Source organism: Anomaloglossus baeobatrachus, chromosome 8, assembly GCF_048569485.1.
Source record: "Anomaloglossus baeobatrachus isolate aAnoBae1 chromosome 8, aAnoBae1.hap1, whole genome shotgun sequence".
Lineage (NCBI taxonomy): Eukaryota > Metazoa > Chordata > Amphibia > Anura > Aromobatidae > Anomaloglossus > Anomaloglossus baeobatrachus.
In genome coordinates, this window is record NC_134360.1 from 232,997,903 (window position 1) to 233,016,457 (window position 18,555).

General features: G+C 42.5%; 1 long non-coding RNA gene across 3 annotated transcripts in view; it reads left to right on the forward strand.

The window, feature by feature from the left end:
- Nucleotides 1-18,555, forward strand: part of LOC142249489 (uncharacterized) — a 51,006-nt gene continuing 32,451 nt past the window's right edge. For 2 of the 3 annotated variants that reach the window (XR_012725064.1, XR_012725066.1), the window contains exons 1-2: nucleotides 1,765-1,951; nucleotides 11,453-11,606. This is a non-coding gene — a long non-coding RNA (uncharacterized LOC142249489). Of the gene's footprint in view, nucleotides 83-1,764; nucleotides 1,952-11,452; nucleotides 11,607-18,555 lie in introns of those variants that run through there. The other variant, XR_012725065.1, reaches the window with a different exon arrangement.

The following is an 18,555-nucleotide window of genomic DNA, read 5'->3' on the forward strand; positions in this document are numbered from 1 at the left end:
GTAGCTAATGTGCATGACTGTCAGCGGTAACCCAAGCAATTCATGTAGTAAGGAAGCCAAGAAAATGCAGGCAGCACTCCAGGTAAGAAGGAACAGATCCAGAGTTACATCCTGTATTATACTCCAGAGCTGCAGTCACTATTCTGCTCGTGCAGTAACTGTGTACATACATTACATTACTGATCCTGTACTGATCCTGAGTTACCTCCTGTATTATACTCCAGAGCTGCACTCACTATTCTGCTGGTGCAGTCACTATGTACATACATTACATTACTGATCCTGTACTGATCCTGAGTTACCTCCTGTATTATACTCCAGAGCTGCACTCACTATTCTGCTGGTGCAGTCACTGTGTACATACATTACATTACTTATCCTGTACTGATCCTGAGTTACATCCTGTACTATACTCCAGAGCTGCACTCACTATTCTGCTGGTGCAGTCAAGGTGTAAATACATTAAATTACTGATCCTGTACTGATCCTGAGTTACCTCCTGTATTATACTCCAGAGCTGCACTCACTATTCTGCTGGTGCAGTCACTGTGCACATACATTACATTACTTATCCTGTACTGATCCTGAGTTACATCCTGTATTATACCCCAGAGCTGCACTCACTATTCTGCTGGTGCAGTCACTGTGTACATACATCACATTACTGATCCTGTACTGATCCTGAGTTACCTCCTGTATTATATCCAGAGCTGCACTCACTGTTCTGCTGGTGTAGTCACTGTGCACATACATTACATTACTAATCCTGTACTGATCCTGAGTTACCTCCTGTAGTATTATACCCCAGAGCTGCACTCACTATTCAGCTGGTGCAGTCACTGTGTACATATGTTACTGATCCTGAGTTACAACCTGTATTCTATTCAGCTTTGGAATATAATATAGGCTGTAACTCAGGATCAGTACAGGATACGTAATGTAATGTATGTACACAGTGACTGCACCAGCAGAATAGTGAGTGCAGCTCTGGAGTATAATACAGGATGTAACTCAGGATCAGTACAGGATAAGTAATGTAATGTATGTACACAGTGACTGCACCAGCAGAATAGTGAGTGCAGCTCTGGAATATAATACAGGATGTAACTCTGGATCAGTACAGGATCAGTAATGTAATGTATGTACACAGTGACTGCACCAGCAGAATAGTGAGTGCAGCTCTGGAGTATAATACAGGATGTAACTCAGGATTAGTACAGGATCAGTAATGTATGTGCACAGTGACTGCATTAGCAGAATAGTGAGTGCAGCTCTGGAGTATAATACAGGAGGTAACTCAGGATCAGTACAGGATCAGTAATGTATGTGCACAGTGACTGCCCCAGCAGAATAGTGAGTGCAGCTCTGGAGTATAATACAGGATGTTACTCAGGATCAGTACAGGATAAGTAATGTGTTTTATGTACAGTGACATCAGCAGAATAGTGAGTGCAGCTCTGAAGTGAAGTATAATCTTACCTCCTGCTGCTGCGATTCATGGTGAAGGGTTGCTGCAGCTGATTTCCTATTCTTGTGTTTGATATATCTGACTAATTACTTTATAGCCTTACCCATGCACCATATTTCTGTACAATTCTCTGTGTGCCATTCAGGAGACTGGAAAAGCTGGGCTACAGGCCTTTTGTTAGTTGGTAGAAACACTAAAACTGAAAACTTATACGGAAAACTATAGAAGTAAATAATGATGGCAGGAATAGAGCGTCAGCCGCAGAGGATTAATTGATGGCAGGCGGACATCAGATCTTTGTAGATGAAGCGCTGGCGCAGGAGCGGCGGTGTACGCAGCCGGGGAGAGATCTGTGATAGACAGAACACAATAAAGCAGCGAGCGGAGCAGTGGAGCTGGGGACGTCTCCTCCACCTGACAGCCTGACGTGACAGCTCTAATGACGGCTTCTAACAATGGAAATAATTAATGATTGCAGCCCAGGTAGGAGATTTGCATGCCGGGCGGTCTGTCGGGACGCAGCGACCAGCAATGGAGGTTTGTTCTGTTGTCGCCACTTTCATCATCGAGGCTAAAATAATGTTGATTTTCATTGTCAGTTTTTGGTGACATCTCGTGCGGAAAAACCTGAAGCCTCAATTATAAGAGAAGCAAAATGTTCAGTGAGAAACGCGGAGAGATCCCGAGAACAAGATCATTATTTACTAATCATTATATTATTTCACAACTCACAGAAAGTTACAACAAGAAAAGTTTTAGGGTTTGTGGGGGAGGGGGAGATGCCTAGGTTATACCAGAGCGCTCCATTGTGTACAATAAAAAATCTGTCTGTTACAATTATATACAGAAAATACCCAGGTTATACCAGCCGTACACATACATGTATATACAGAAAATACCCAGGTTATACCAGCCATGCACATATAGTTATATACAGAAAATACCCAGGTTATACCAGCCGTACACATACAGTTATATACAGAAAATACCCAGGTTATACCAGAGCGCTGCATTGTGTACAATAACATCTGTCCGTTACAGTTATATACAGAAAATACCCAGGCTATACCAGCCATACACATACAGTTATATACAGAAAATACCCAGGCGATACCAGCCATACACATACAGCTATATACAGAAAATACCCAGGTTGTATCAGCCATACACATACATTTATATACAGAAAATACCCAGGTTATACCAGCCATACACATACAGTTATATACAGAAGATACCCAGGGTATACCAGCCGTACGCATACAATTATATACAGAAAATACCCAGGTCATACCAGCCGTACACATACAGTTATATACAGAAGATACCTAGGTTATACCAGCCGTACATATATAATTATATACAGGAGATGCCCAGGTTATATTAGCTGTACATATATAATTATACACAGGGGATGCCCAGGTTATACCAGCTGTACATATATAATTATATACAGGAGATGCCCAGGTTATACCAGCCGTACATATATAATTATATACAGGAGATGCCCAGGTTATACCAGCCGTACATATATAATTATATACAGGAGATGCCCAGGTTATACCAGCTGTACATATATAATTATACACAGGGGATGCCCAGGTTATACCAGCTGTACATATATAATTATATACAGGAGATGCCCAGGTTATACCAGCTGTACATATATAATTATATACAGGAGATACCCAGGTTATACCAGCTGTACATATATAATTATATTCAGGAGATGCCCAGCTTAAATCAGCTGTACATATATAATTATATGCAGGAGATGCCCAGGTTATACCAGCTGTACATAGATAATTATATACAGGAGATGCCCAGGTTATACCAGCTGTACATAGATAATTATATACAGGAGATGCCCAGGTTATACCAGCTGTACATAGATAATTATATACAGGAGATGCCCAGGTTATACCAGCTGTACATATATAATTATATACAGAATATACCCAGGTTATACCAGCTGTACATATATAATTATATACAGGAGATGCCCAGGTTATACCAGCTGTACATATATAATTATATACAGGAGATGCCCAGGTTATACCAGCTGTACATATATAATTATATACAGGAGATACCCAGGTTATACCAGCTATACATATATAATTATATACAGGAGATGCCCAGGTTATACCAGCTGTACATATATAATTATATACAGAATATACCCAGGTTATACCAGCTGTACATATATAATTATATACAGAATATACCCAGGTTATACCAGCTGTACATATATAATTATATACAGGAGATGCCCAGGTTATACCAGCTGTACATATATAATTATATACAGGAGATGCTCAGGTTATACCAGCTGTACATATATAATTATATACAGGAGATACCCAGGTTATACCAGCTGTACATATATAATTATATACAGAATATACCCAGGTTATACCAGCTGTACATATATAATTATATACAGAATATACCCAGGTTATACCAGCTGTACATATATAATTATATACAGGAGATGCTCAGGTTATACCAGCTGTACATATATAATTATATACAGGAGATGCCCAGGTTATACCAGCTGTACATATATAATTATATACAGGAGATGCCCAGGTTATACCAGCTGTACATATATAATTATATACAGGAGATGCCCAGGTTATACCAGCATGGAAGATATTACTATATATCAAAAGAGGCCCAGTTATATTCGCATAGTCCATACTATTGTCACGGTATATGGTAAATGACTTTGTAATTGACACCACTAAAATAAAAGCACTACAACCCCTCTCATCACCCCATGGCTGCAGTAGTATTCCGCAGCTGTTAGAGGCATGAAGATGGCTTCTTTGCTCCGGCATCATACAATGCACATTCCTTATCGGGGGATTTGCATACATTATAGCGGGCGCTGCCGTTTCATTTTCTTCTTTGTTTTCTTGCAGTAAAGCTGAAGACTGAATATTATATTTCGGAGATAATAAACCTTTTATTAAACATTCAGATGCAACAAAATCTCCGCTGCTGATTTGGGGAAATATTTGCATTCTCCACCAAACAATTGTATGTATCACCGCGTCCCCCAAATGTTCCCCCCCTGCTCTGCAACATCTGAATATAGTTTAGTGGAACCTGATCCCACTTTCCTGTTGGGCAGATGCCAGGAGATCGCATCATAAAGTCATTAAGCTGCAACTTATTTAAACTCTGCCAAAGTATTTCCAAACTTTGCAGAATGACGGGTCCACGCTGGGAGTTGTACTAACACATTGTACAACGCTGAAGAGCTGCCCCTATACACGTACAATCATTTCTTGTTTGGTACACTCCTATTATCTGTCCATAAATATATCTATAACCTGCTGGTATCAGTTCTGTAATATCTCTTTGTAGCGATTAAAGCTCACTTTTTCCTGATACACAGCTGCAAAGGCAAAAAATATAAATGTATCTACCTGCAGCAGCCACCACTAGGAGGAGCTTACTGCATTACTTATAGGGGTAGTCCAGAATAAAAATATAAAAATAGGAAAATACTATCATGTATTTCTGTATACAGGGAGCTCCCCCTAGTGGTGGCTGCAGACAGACTCTTATCATGCATCTCTGTATACATGGAGCTCCCCCTAGTGGTGACTGCAGACAGAAGTTTATCATGTATCTCTGTATACAGGGAGCTCCCCCTAGTGGTGGCTGCAGACAGACTCTTATCATGTATCTCTGTATACAGGGAGCTCCCCCTAGTGGTTGCTGCAGACAGAATCTTATCATGTATCTCTGTATACATGGAGCTCCCCCTAGTGGTGACTGCAGACAGAAGTTTATCATGTATCTCTGTATATTATTATTATTATTATTATTACTATAAATTAATTATTATTATTATACATGGATCTCCCCCTAGTGGTGGCTGCAGACAGGATCTTATCATGTATCTCTGTATACATGGAGCTCCCCCTAGTGGTGACTGCAGACAGAGGTTTATCATGTATCTCTATATATTATTATTATTATTATAATAAATTAATTATTATTATTATTATTATTATTATTATACATGGATCTCCCCCTAGTGGTGGCTGCAGACAGAATCATATGTATCTTTGTATACATGGAGCTCCCCCTAGTGGTGACTGCAGATAGGATCTTATCATGTATCTCTGTATACAGGGAGCTCCCCCTAGTGGTAGCTGCAGGATTTTAAAGCTGGTTTTTTTTTTTTATTATTATTATTATTATTATTATTATTATAAATTATTATTATACATGGAGCTCCCCCTAGTGGTGGCTGCAGACAGAATCATATGTATCTTTGTATACAGGGAGCTCCCCCTAGTGGTGGCTGCAAACAGAATCTTATCATTTATCTCTGTATACAGAGAGCTCCCCCTAGTGGTGACAGCAGACAAAATCTTATCATGTATTTCTGTATACAGGGAGCTCCCGTTAGCACTGCAGTCTTGCAGCGCTGTGGTCCTGGGTTCAAATCCAACCAAAGACAACATCTTCAAGGAGTTTGTATGTTTTCCCTGTGTTTGCGTGGGTTTTTTCCGGATACTCTGGTTTCCTCCCACACTTTAAAAATATACTCATAGGGAACCTAGATTGTGAGTTCCAATGGGGACAATGTTGCCATTGTATGTAAAGCACTGTGGAATTAACAGCGCTATATAAATGAATGAATATATATATATATATTATGTATCTCTGTATACAGGGAACTCCCCCTAGTGGTGACAGCAGACAGGATCTTACGATGGAACTCTGTATACCGGGAGCTCCCCCTAGTAGAGGCTGCAGACAGCAGCATATCATGTATCTCTGTATACAGGGAGCTCCCCCTAGTAGAGGCTGCAGACAGAATCTTATAATGTATCTCTGTATACAGGGAGCTCCTCCTAGTGGTGACTGCAGACAGAATCTTATCATGTATTTCTGTATACAGGGAGCTCCCAATAGTGGTGGCTGCAGACAGGATCTTATCATGTATCTCTGTATACAGGGAGCTCCTCCTAGTGGTGGCTGCAGACAGAATCTTATCATGTATCTCTGTATACAGGGAGCTCCTCCTAGTGGTGACTGCAGACAGAATCTTATCATGTATCTTTGTATACAGGGAGCTCCCCCAAGTGGTGACTGCAGACAGGATCTTATCATGTATTTCTGTATACAGGGAGCTCCCAATAGTGGTAGCCAAGGACAGAATCTTATCATGTATCTCTGTATACAGGGAGCTCCTCCTAGTGGTGGCTGCAGACAGAATCTTATCATGTATCTCTGTATACATGGAGCTCCCCCTAGTGGTGACTGCAGACAGAAGTTTATCATGTATCTCTGTATATTATTATTATTATTACTATAAATTAATTATTATTATTATACATGGATCTCCCCCTAGTGGTGGCTGCAGACAGAATCATATGTATCTTTGTATACATGGAGCTCCCCCTAGTGGTGACTGCAGACAGGATCTTATCATGTAACTCTGTATACATGGAGCTCCCCCTAGTGGTGACTGCAGACAGAAGTTTATCATGTATCTCTGTATATTATTATTATTATTATTATTATAAATTAATTATTATTATTATTATTATACATGGATCTCCCCCTAGTGGTGGCTGCAGACAGAATCATATGTATCTTTGTATACATGGAGCTCCCCCTAGTGGTGACTGCAGATAGGATCTTATCATGTATCTCTGTATACAGGGAGCTCCCCCTAGTGGTGGCTGCAGGATTTTAAAGCTGTTTTTTTTTTTATTATTATTATTATTATTATTATTATTATTATTATAAATTATTATTATACATGGAGCTCCCCCTAGTGGTGGCTGCAGAAAGAATCATATGTATCTTTGTATACAGGGAGCTCCCCCTAGTGGTGGCTGCAAACAGAATCTTATCATTTATCTCTGTATACAGAGAGCTCCCCCTAGTGGTGACAGCAGACAAAATCTTATCATGTATTTCTGTATACAGGGAGCTCCCGTTAGCACTGCAGTCTTGTAGCGCTGTGGTCCTGGGTTCAAATCCAACCAAAGACAACATCTTCAAGAAGTTTGTATGTTTTCCCTGTGTTTGCGTGGGTTTTTTCCGAATACTCTGGTTTCCTCCCACACTTTAAAAATATACTCATAGGGAACCTAGATTGTGAGTTCCAATGGGGACAATGTTGCCATTGTATGTAAAGCACTGTGGAATTAACAGCGCTATATAAATGAATGAATATATATATATATATTATGTATCTCTGTATACAGGGAACTCCCCCTAGTGGTGACAGCAGACAGGATCTTACCATGGAACTCTGTATACCGGGAGCTCCCCCTAGTAGAGGCTGCAGACAGAATCTTATAATGTATCTCTGTATACAGGGAGCTCCCCCTAGTGGTGGCTGCAGACAGAATCTTATCATGTATTTCTGTATACAGGGAGCTCCCAATAGTGGTGGCTGCAGACAGGATCTTATCATGTATCTCTGTATACAGGGAGCTCCTCCTAGTGGTGACTGCAGACAGAATCTTATCATGTATCTTTGTATACAGGGAGCTCCTCCTAGTGGTGACTGCAGACAGAATCTTATCATGTATCTTTGTATACAGGGAGCTCCCCCAAGTGGTGACTGCAGACAGGATCTTATCATGTATCTCTGTATACAGGGAGCTCCCAATAGTGGTAGCCAAGGACAGGATCTTATCATGTATCTCTATATACAGGGAGCTCCCAATAGTGGTAGCCAAGGACAGAATCTTATCATGTATCTCTGTATACAGGGAGCTCCTCCTAGTGGTGGCTGCAGACAGAATATTATCATGTATCTCTATATACAGGGAGCTCCCAATAGTGGTGGCTGCAGACAGGATCTTATCATGTATCTCTGTATAAAGGGAGCTTCTCCTAGAGGTGACTGCAGACGGAATATTATCATGTATCTTTCTATACAGGGAGCTCCCCCTAGTGGTGGCTGCAGACAGACAGAAATTCATCATTTACCTTTAAGTCTTTGCAGAGCAGCACTCCTTGTAATACATGGATGGCTATTCATCTGAATGGCTGCTATGTAATGTTGCATGATTGGCAGAATTGCCTGTTTGCTGGGATGGAGCTGATCACTCAGCCAGATGCATTTTGAAAGGGGTCGTTTCCTGTAAGTCAACCCTCCTCAGACCATTCCAGCTTTCTGATTTATGATTATATTGTAAACACATAATTTCTCAAAATGTAGTAAAGGAAAAAAAAGTTACAATCTAAAAACATGTGATAGGAATTAAAATTGTTCCTGTAACAGAGGAATTTTGTTATTTTGTGCGGTGAACAATCCACCCAAGAATAAATAATGTAAAATAATAGAATGTGGAAAATGAGAACATAACACAGCAATGATGTGCGGTCCGTCCCTTCTTCGTGACTACGAGAGACATGTGTAACCAAAGATTTCTAACAGAATTACACATTGTTCTGTCACTTCAAGGTCCGATTCAAATATGTATACATCTGTAACAGCAACACTGGAAAGATTTACATACCAGCAATATGGAAACATCATGAGTTACATCCTGTATTATACTCCAGAGCTGCACTCACTATTCTGCTAGTGCAGTCACTTTGTACATACTTTACATTACTGACCCTGAGTTACATCCTGTATTATACTCCAGAGCTGAACTCACTATTCTGCTGGTGCAGTCACTGTGTACATACATTACATTAATTAATCTGCACTGATCCTGAGTTACCTCCTGCATTATACTCCAGAGCTGCACTCACTATTCTGCTGGTGCAGTCACTGTGTACATACATTACTTATCCTGTACTGATCCTGAGTTACCTCCTGTATTATAACCAGAGCTGCACTCACTATTCTGTTGGTGCAGTCACTGTGTACATACATGACATTACTGATCCTGTACTGATCCTGCGTTACATTCTGTATTATACTCCAGAGCTGCACTCACTATTCTACTGGTGCAGTCACTGTGTACAAACAATATATTACTTATCCTGTACTGATCCTGAGTTACCTCCTGTATTATACCCCAGAGCTGCACTCACTATTCTGCTGGTGCAGTCACTTTGTACATACAATACTTATCCTGTACTGATCCTAAGTTACATCCTGTGTTATACTCCAGAGCTGCACTCACTATTCTGCTGGTGCAGTCACTGTGTACATACATTACATTACTTATCCTGTACTGTTCCTAAGTTACATCCTGTGTTATACTCCAGAGCTGCACTCACTATTCTGCTGGTGCAGTCACTGTGTACATACATTACTTATCCTGTACTGATCCTGAGTTACCTCCTGTATTATAACCAGAGCTGCACTCACTATTCTGTTGGTGCAGTCACTGTGTACATACATGACATTACTGATCCTGTACTGATCCTGCGTTACATTCTGTATTATACTCCAGAGCTGCACTCACTATTCTACTGGTGCAGTCACTGTGTACAAACAATATATTACTTATCCTGTACTGATCCTGAGTTACCTCCTGTATTACCCAGAGCTGCACTCACTATTCTGCTGGTGCAGTCACTTTGTACATACATTACTTATCCTGTACTGATCTTAAGTTACATCCTGTGTTATACTCCAGAGCTGCACTCACTATTCTGCTGGTGTAGTCACTGTGTACATACATTACATTACTTATCCTGTACTGTTCCTAAGTTACATCCTGTGTTATACTCCAGAGCTGCACTCACTATTCTGCTGGTGCAGTCACTGTGTACATACATTACTTATCCTGTACTGATCCTTAGTTACCTCCTGTATTATACTCCAGAGCTGCACTCTCTATTCTGCTGCTACAGTCACTGTGTACTTACATTACTTATCCCGTACTGATCCTGTTACCTCCTGTATTATATCCCAGAGCTGCACTCACTATTCTGCTGGTGCAGTCACAGTGTATATTCATTACATTACTGATCCTGAGTTACCTCCTGTATTATACTCCAGAGCTGCACTCACTATTCTGCTGGTGCAGTCACTGTGTACATATATTACTGTACTGATCCTGAGTTACCTCCTGTATTAGGCTATGTGCACAAGCTGCATCTTTGTGGTGACCACAAAGATGCATGGTTTTGGTCCCAAAATGCATTTTTTAAGTCAAATCTATTGACTGGAACAGCTCAAAAACGCAGAAAGAATGGACATGCTGCAGTGGTCACCACAAAGACGCAGGCAAAGAAGAGCTGCAACGTGCGCACAGCAAAAATTAGATCTCATAGACTTTGCTGGGGAAGGAAATGCATGCAGTGTTGGGACCAAAACTGCACCCAAAAAACGCACAAAAACACGTCAAAAAATGCAGTGTCTGCACAAGGCCTTATACTCCAGAGCTGCACTCACTCACAATTCAGCTGGTGCAGTCTATTTTCTGGGATATAGAGCTAAAACCTCTCTTCATTCCCTATTTGGAATGTGTCATTAATACTTTTTGCTCCATTTTGCCACTTTTCACTACATTTTAGAACACAATTTGGCTTTTGTAACCTTTTTTTCCAGACAATATATAACTAACTATGAATATAGCTCGATGACGATGTTACGTGTTTTATGCGTTTAGGCATTTTACTCACTTTTTTGTATGGAGCTGACTTTTCACAGACAAGAAAACATGTCGGGACAGATCCGGCTTTTATCTTGGTGTTGTTTACTCTGGACTCGGTTAAAAGAGGCCGAGGAGAGCGGTAACTGCAACCGAGGACTGCTATCATCTCCAAGGTCACTGAGCGCAGTGATTATTAACTCACACTCTACATTCCATATATTGGATTCTCTTCATCTCTTAAAGGGCACCAGTCACCGGAGCTGAGAACAGTGACATGGAGGATCGATAACCTTCAAAGTAGAAGGGTGACCGCTCCTCTATCCACCCAAACAACATAAGCATTCAAACAGGAGAAGAGAAGGGGTTAACACCGCGCATCAGCCAAATGAAGAAGTAGAGTTGTTGATGAATAAATATCTTTTTTATTCCATAGGTCTACGTGTTTCGAGGTTGAAACCTCTTCCTCAGGACCAAGACATCAACCTAACAACATAAGAAAGACACATGCGGAAGCCCCACATCATAATAGGGACGAACCACAGAAAGTGATTATTTAAAGGGCAGTTCCATCCAGTACTGATATTGCTGTGAGTGATACAGGAATTATTGCTTTTTTAAAAGGTGCAAATATTTTATAACATGACGTTACATCAGGCCCATTATATTGACTGTAACCGTCACTCCCAACAGGGATTCTAGGTGTAATCTCTCTTTATCCTGGGTGGAGCTTTGGCCTTTGCTCTTTGTCGCCCACTGCTGTTTATTATATGAATTGTCTGTTTGCAGACCCTTTCTTCCTTTGTCCTGTGATGATGATTATTAAGAGTACATTGGATACCACCATGCACTTCTGCCCCATGAGCTCTGTGCAGAGGAAGAATGGAGAAGGGTCCATATGGCACCTCTTTCTGATTGCAATCCATATGGCACCATTGTCAAAATAAGACCCCTTAAAGCGCACCAATCTCCAGAATCTTCCTATATAACCTAAAGCCAGTGCTATACTGGCACTATCAGGCTGAGTCTATACATACGCTTAGTGGTCAGCTCGGATGTATAGGTTTTGAAACACAAGGAAGTAAAGTTTGTGAAATGAGCAGCTTTTTGATTGGCAGCAGCTGCCGATCAGCTGATAGTTGGGGTGGGTATTCATAGTGATTCCCGCCCCCCCCTTGCCTGTCCTCCTCCCCCTGTTATTTATGCTAATTCTATTATAGAAGCGTTTTACTAACTGACTAGAAGGACCTGTGCTGATGTCATACCCATGTGACCAGAAGGGGCGGGGCCTCAGCTAACAAAAATAACATTCTTCCTTGTATAAGAAATGTTAGCTGAGGCCCCGCCTGGGTATGGGTATGACATGGGTATGACATCAGCACAGGTCCTTCTAGTCAGTTAGTAAAACGCTTTTATAATAAAATTAGCATAAATAACAGGGGGAGGATGGACAGGCGGGGGATGGAATCGCTATGAATACCCACCCCAACTATCAGCTGATCAGCAGCTGCTGTCATTCAAAAATCTGCTCATTTTACAAACTTGACTTGCTTGTGTTTCAAAACCTATACATCCGAGCTGACCACTAAAAGTATGTATAGAATCAGCCTGATAGTGCCAGTATAGCACTGGCTTTAGGTTCTATAGGAAACTCCTGGTGGTGGGTGCGCTTTAAGGATGAAGACCCTTTAAAGGGATGGTGTCTTCTGTCAATCGCTTTCCATATATCTTTTTAGATAATATAGTTGTCTTAGAAGTGTTCCCTCCAAGAGCCTCTTTCTGATTTGTGCTGGACATATATCTACTACATTCGGTAGCTGGAATGAACACTGACCAGTTGTTCTGCCTCTGCTTTTTCTTTTCTCTATAAAGGTGATATCACCGCACAATAGACAATGTCACCGGCTGCCGGCATCCTGACACTTTGTGATCGCTGTTTTGTCAACACTTAAAAATTTGCCTTGAGCTGTGAAAGTCAATAGTGTTATAATGTCCTGACCGAGAAATAGTCACAGATCAGTCAAGTGTGTCTCTTCTGTACAGTCATCAGCTAAATACCAATGTTAAACTGTGTGAAAACACTTAAAGGGCATGTCCACCTATAAACACATGTGCAGAGTACATATAGGAATTACATACATGATGTAGTATACTCCAGAGCTGCACTCACTACTCTGCTGGTGGAGCCACTGTGTACATACATTACATATCCTGTAATACTCCAGAGCTGCGCTCACTATTCTGCTGGTGCAGTCACTGTGTACATGCATACATTACATTACTTATCCTGTACTGATCCTGAGATACATCCTGTATTATACTCCAGAGCTGCACTCACTATTCTGCTGGTGCAGTCACTGTGTACATACATTACATTACTTATCCTGTACTGATCCTGAGTTACATCCTGTATTATACTCCAGAGCTGCACTCACTATTCTGCTGGTGCAGTCACTGTGTACATACATTACATTACTTATCCTGTACTGATTCCTGAGTTACATCCTGTATTATACTCCAGAACTGCACTCACTATTCTGCTGGTGCAGTCACTGTGTACATACAGTGGCTACAAGTAGTATTCAACCCCCTGCAGATTTAGCAGGTTTGATAAGATGCAAATAAGTTAGAGCCTGCAAACTTCAAACAAGAGCAGGATTTATTAACAGATGCATAAATCTTACAAACCAACAAGTTATGTTGCTCAGTTAAATTTTAATAAATTTTCAACATAAAAGTGTGGGTCAATTATTATTCAACCCCTAGGTTTAATATTTTGTGGAATAACCCTTGTTTGCAATTACAGCTAATAATTGTCTTTTATAAGACCTGATCAGGCCGGCACAGGTCTCTGGAGTTATCTTGGCCCACTCCTCCATGCAGATCTTCTCCAAGTTATCTAGGTTCTTTGGGTGTCTCATGTGGACTTTAATCTTGAGTTCCTTCCACAAGTTTTCAATTGGGTTAAGGTCAGGAGACTGACTAGGCCACTGCAACACCTTGATTTTTTCCCTCTTGAACCAGGCCTTGGTTTTCTTGGCTGTGTGCTTTGGGTCATTGTCTTGTTGGAAGATGAAATGATGACCCATCTTAAGATCCTTGATGGAGGAGCGGAGGTTCTTGGCCAAAATCTCCAGGTAGGCCGTGCTATCCATCTTCCCATGGATGCGGACCAGATGGCCAGGCCCCTTGGCTGAGAAACAGCCCCACAGCATGATGCTGCCACCACCATGCTTGACTGTAGGGATGGTATTCTTGGGGTCGTATGCAGTGCCATCCAGTCTCCAAACGTCACGTGTGTGGTTGGCACCAAAGATCTCGATCTTGGTCTCATCAGACCAGAGAACCTTGAACCAGTCTGTCTCAGAGTCCTCCAAGTGATCATGAGCAAACTGTAGACGAGCCTTGACATGACGCTTTGAAAGTAAAGGTACCTTACGGGCTCGTCTGGAACGGAGACCATTGCGGTGGAGTACGTTACTTATGGTATTGACTGAAACCAATGTCCCCACTGCCATGAGATCTTCCCGGAGCTCCTTCCTTGTTGTCCTTGGGTTAGCCTTGACTCTTCGGACAAGCCTGGCCTCGGCACGGGTGGAAACTTTCAAAGGCTGTCCAGGCCGTGGAAGGCTAACAGTAGTTCCATAAGCCTTCCACTTTCGGATGATGCTCCCAACAGTGGAGACAGGTAGGCCCAACTCCTTGGAAAGGGTTTTGTACCCCTTGCCAGCCTTGTGACCCTCCACGATCTTGTCTCTGATGGCCTTGGAATGCGCCTTTGTCTTTCCCATGTTGATCAAGTATGAGTGCTGTTCACAAGTTTGGGGAGGGTCTTAATTAGTCAGAAAAGGCTGGAAAAAGAGATAATTAATCCAAACATGTGAAGCTCATTGTTCTTTGTGCCTGAAATACTTCTTAATACTTTAGGGCAGTCATGGCAAACCTTTCACAGGCCGAGTGCCCAAACTGTGGCCCTAAACCCAAATTTTTTTCCAAAGTGCCGACCAATCCTATTATGTAAATAATTGATTTTAACCTTACTTTTTCAGTCTTCTCTTCTCCTCAGCAGGGGGCATCACACTCATGCGTGCTTACCACACATTGAAGCTCAGCCTCTCCCACTGCCCTTTACAAACACAGCAGTTGGATTGAGCTTTCTGGAAAAAAATTGCAGCAAATTAGACAGACAGGGATTTTAGCATAAAATGCAATCATATTTCACCCTATAATCCACATTTCAAAGTCTGAACATCTCGAAATCCCATAAAGACGTATGACATGACCCTCATCCTGACATATATTTCCTACATTCTGGTATATTTGTCCCCATCATGGCCCCATCCTGGTAAATGTACACAATCCCGGCATATTTCCCATCCTGGTAAATGTTTCCCCATCCTGGTAAATGTACCCCATCCTAATATGTTCTCCCATCCTGGTAAATGTCCCTTATCCTGGTAAATGTCCCCCATCCTGGTAAATGTCCCCTTTCCTGGCATGTTCCCCCATGCTGGTAAATGTCCCCCTTTCTGGTAAATGTACCCCATCCTAATAAATGCTCCCATCCTGGTAATTGTACACCATCATGGTGTACCCCATCCTGGTAAATGTTCTCCTTCCTGGTAAATGTACCCCGTCCTGGCATATTCCCCCATCCTGGCATGTTCCTCCCTCCTGGTAAATGTTTTCCCATCCTGATAAATGTACCCCACCCTGGCATGTTCCTCTCACCCAGAATGACTAATCATCAGGTAAGCAGAGAGTTTAGGTGGATCCCAGGCTCCCCTCCCCCAGACCTAGGGACAGGAACACTACAGGGGGTGATTACCTAAAGACAACACAATGTTCACCCAAGAATACATAGAATGGACAGAGAACCACGCCTAAAATATGAACCTACACAACATGATACACAACCCCCCATATTCCACAATCACACTGGCATGTTCATGTTTCCCCATTCTGGCATGTTCATGTTTCCCCATCCTGGCATGTTCATGTTTCCCCATCCTGGCATGTTCATGTTTCTCCATCCTGGCATGTTTATGTACCCCGATCCTGGCATGTTTCCCCCATCCTGGCATGTTTCCCCCATCCTGGCATGTTTTCTCCATCCTGGCATGTCTCCCCCATCCTCGCATATCTCCCCCATCCTCGCATATCTATGTACCTCTATCCTGGCATGTTTTCCCCATCCTGGCATGTCTCCCCTTGCTGCCATGGCTCCCCATGCTGCCATGTTTCCCCCATGCTGCCATGTTTCCCCCATGCTGCCATGTTTCCCCATGCTGCCATGTTTCCCTCATGCTGCCACGTTTCCCCCATGCTGCCACGGTCTCCCTACCTTGGCACAGCCGCACACAGTTTTAAAAAAAAAAAACAAAACAAAAAACCCCAAACAACTCATCTTCCAACACACGCTCCATTGCTGCGCGCCGCTGGGTCCTCAGATCCCATGCAGCCACAAGACGTCATTACGCCGGCGCCGCTTACTGATGCTCCTGCTGTCTCCTAGAAATGTCTCCTCTGCTCCAGCACAACTTTGAACTGCTGGCGCGATCTGCCAGCAGTGCAAGAGGCTGCATGAGGCGTCAGCATGCGTGCCGACAGAAAGAGCTCTGCGTGCCCAGTTTGGCACGCGTGCCATAGGTTCGCCATCACTGCTTTAGGGGAACCAAACAGAATTCTTGTGGTTTGAGGGGTTGAATAATAAATGACCCTCTGAATAAACTTTTCACAATTTAAAAAAAAAAAAAATAAAAAAAGAAATAACATTCTTTTTTGCTGCAGTGCATTTCACACTTCCAAGCTGATCTACAGTCCAAATGTCACAATGCCAAGTTAATTCCGAATGTGTAAACCTGCTAAATCTGCAGGGGGTTGAATACTACTTGTAGGCACTGTACATTACATTACTTATCCTGTACTGATCCTGAGATACATCCTGTATTATACTCCAGAGCTGCACTCACTGTTCTGCTGGTGCAGTCACTGTGTACATACATTACATTACTTATCTTGTGCTGAGTTACATCCTGTATTATACTCCAGAGCTGCACTCACTTTTCTGCTGGTGCAGTCACTGTGTACATACATTATATTACTTATCCTGTACTGATGTTGAGTTACCTCCTGTATTAGGCTATGTGCGCACGTTGCGTAAATACATGCAGTTACGCTGCGCTTTGTAGCGCAGCGTAACTGCATACGTCCTGCGTCCCCTGCACAGTCTATGGAGATTGTGCAGGGGCCGTGCGCACGTGGCGTTTTAGAGCGCAGCGCTTTGGCTACTGCCGAAGCGCTGCGTTCTAAGAAGTGACATGTCACTTCTTTCCTGCGCTTTGCCGGCAGCTCCTGCTCTGTCTATGGCAGGAGCTGCAGGCAGAGCGCATGGAATCGGCTTTCACTATGGACATTTCTGCAGCGATTTAAAGCGCACATGTGCTCTTCAGATCGCTGCAGAAATTTCTGCAGTGACTGTACGCAACGTGCGCACATAGACTTATACTCCAGAGCTGCACTCACTATTCTGCTGGTGCAGTCACTGTGTACATACATTACATTACATATCCTGTACTGATCCTGAGTTACATCCTGTATTATACTCTAGAGCTGCACTCACTATTCTGCTGGTGCAGTCACTATGTACATACATTACATTACTTATCCTGTACTGATCCTGAGTTACCTCCTGTATTATACTCCAGAGCTGCACTCACTATTCTGCTGGTGCAGTCACTGTGTACATACATTATTTATCCTGTACTGATCCTGAGTTAACTCCTGTATTATACTCCAGAGCGGCACTCACTGTTCTGCTGGTAGATTTGCTCTGTGATTAGATGTTGCCTATACTTAGCAGTGTAAATTGCGCACTGTTCGGCCCCCATCGCTCTCTCCCTTCGTGCCCATGTCCGTGTGTGAGGTTTGCATTACGCGACCTCCGCACAGACGTGAATCCGCCCTACAATAAAGCCCTTATAGTTTCGCGTCTTGTTTGACTGAATATGAGACACTGAACACCCGGCTTTTATTTTGCGATGATTGAATTAGCGCGGACACATCTGACACATTCCAGCTCATAAAACCCTGGTTGTGGAGATCTGCTTTGGGCTGAGGAAGTCACGTGGCCGCGGCCCTGGAGGAGGATCTGAGATCTTCATACTACATTTATTTCCAGAACAGAGTAATTTAATTACTTTGCATTTTTTCTTTAAAGGGACAAACACAGCGAAAATGTTCTGGAGTGGAAAACAGGAAGAATGTGGGCCAAAGGGGCGAACATTAAAAAAGTGCCCCCGCCCCCCAGATAAAATATATCAAGACCCCAGACCACGCTCCTAGATGAACCCCAAGCACAGATCAGACTCAGTGTATTCAGATCCCAGACAAGCCCCCCAAAACCCCAGACCACACTCCAAGATTACCCCCGAACACGGATCAAACTCCTCAGAGCATTCAGGTCCCAGACAAGCCCCCCAAAACCCCAGACCACACTCCTAGATTAACCCCGAACACGGATCAGACTCCTCAGAGCAT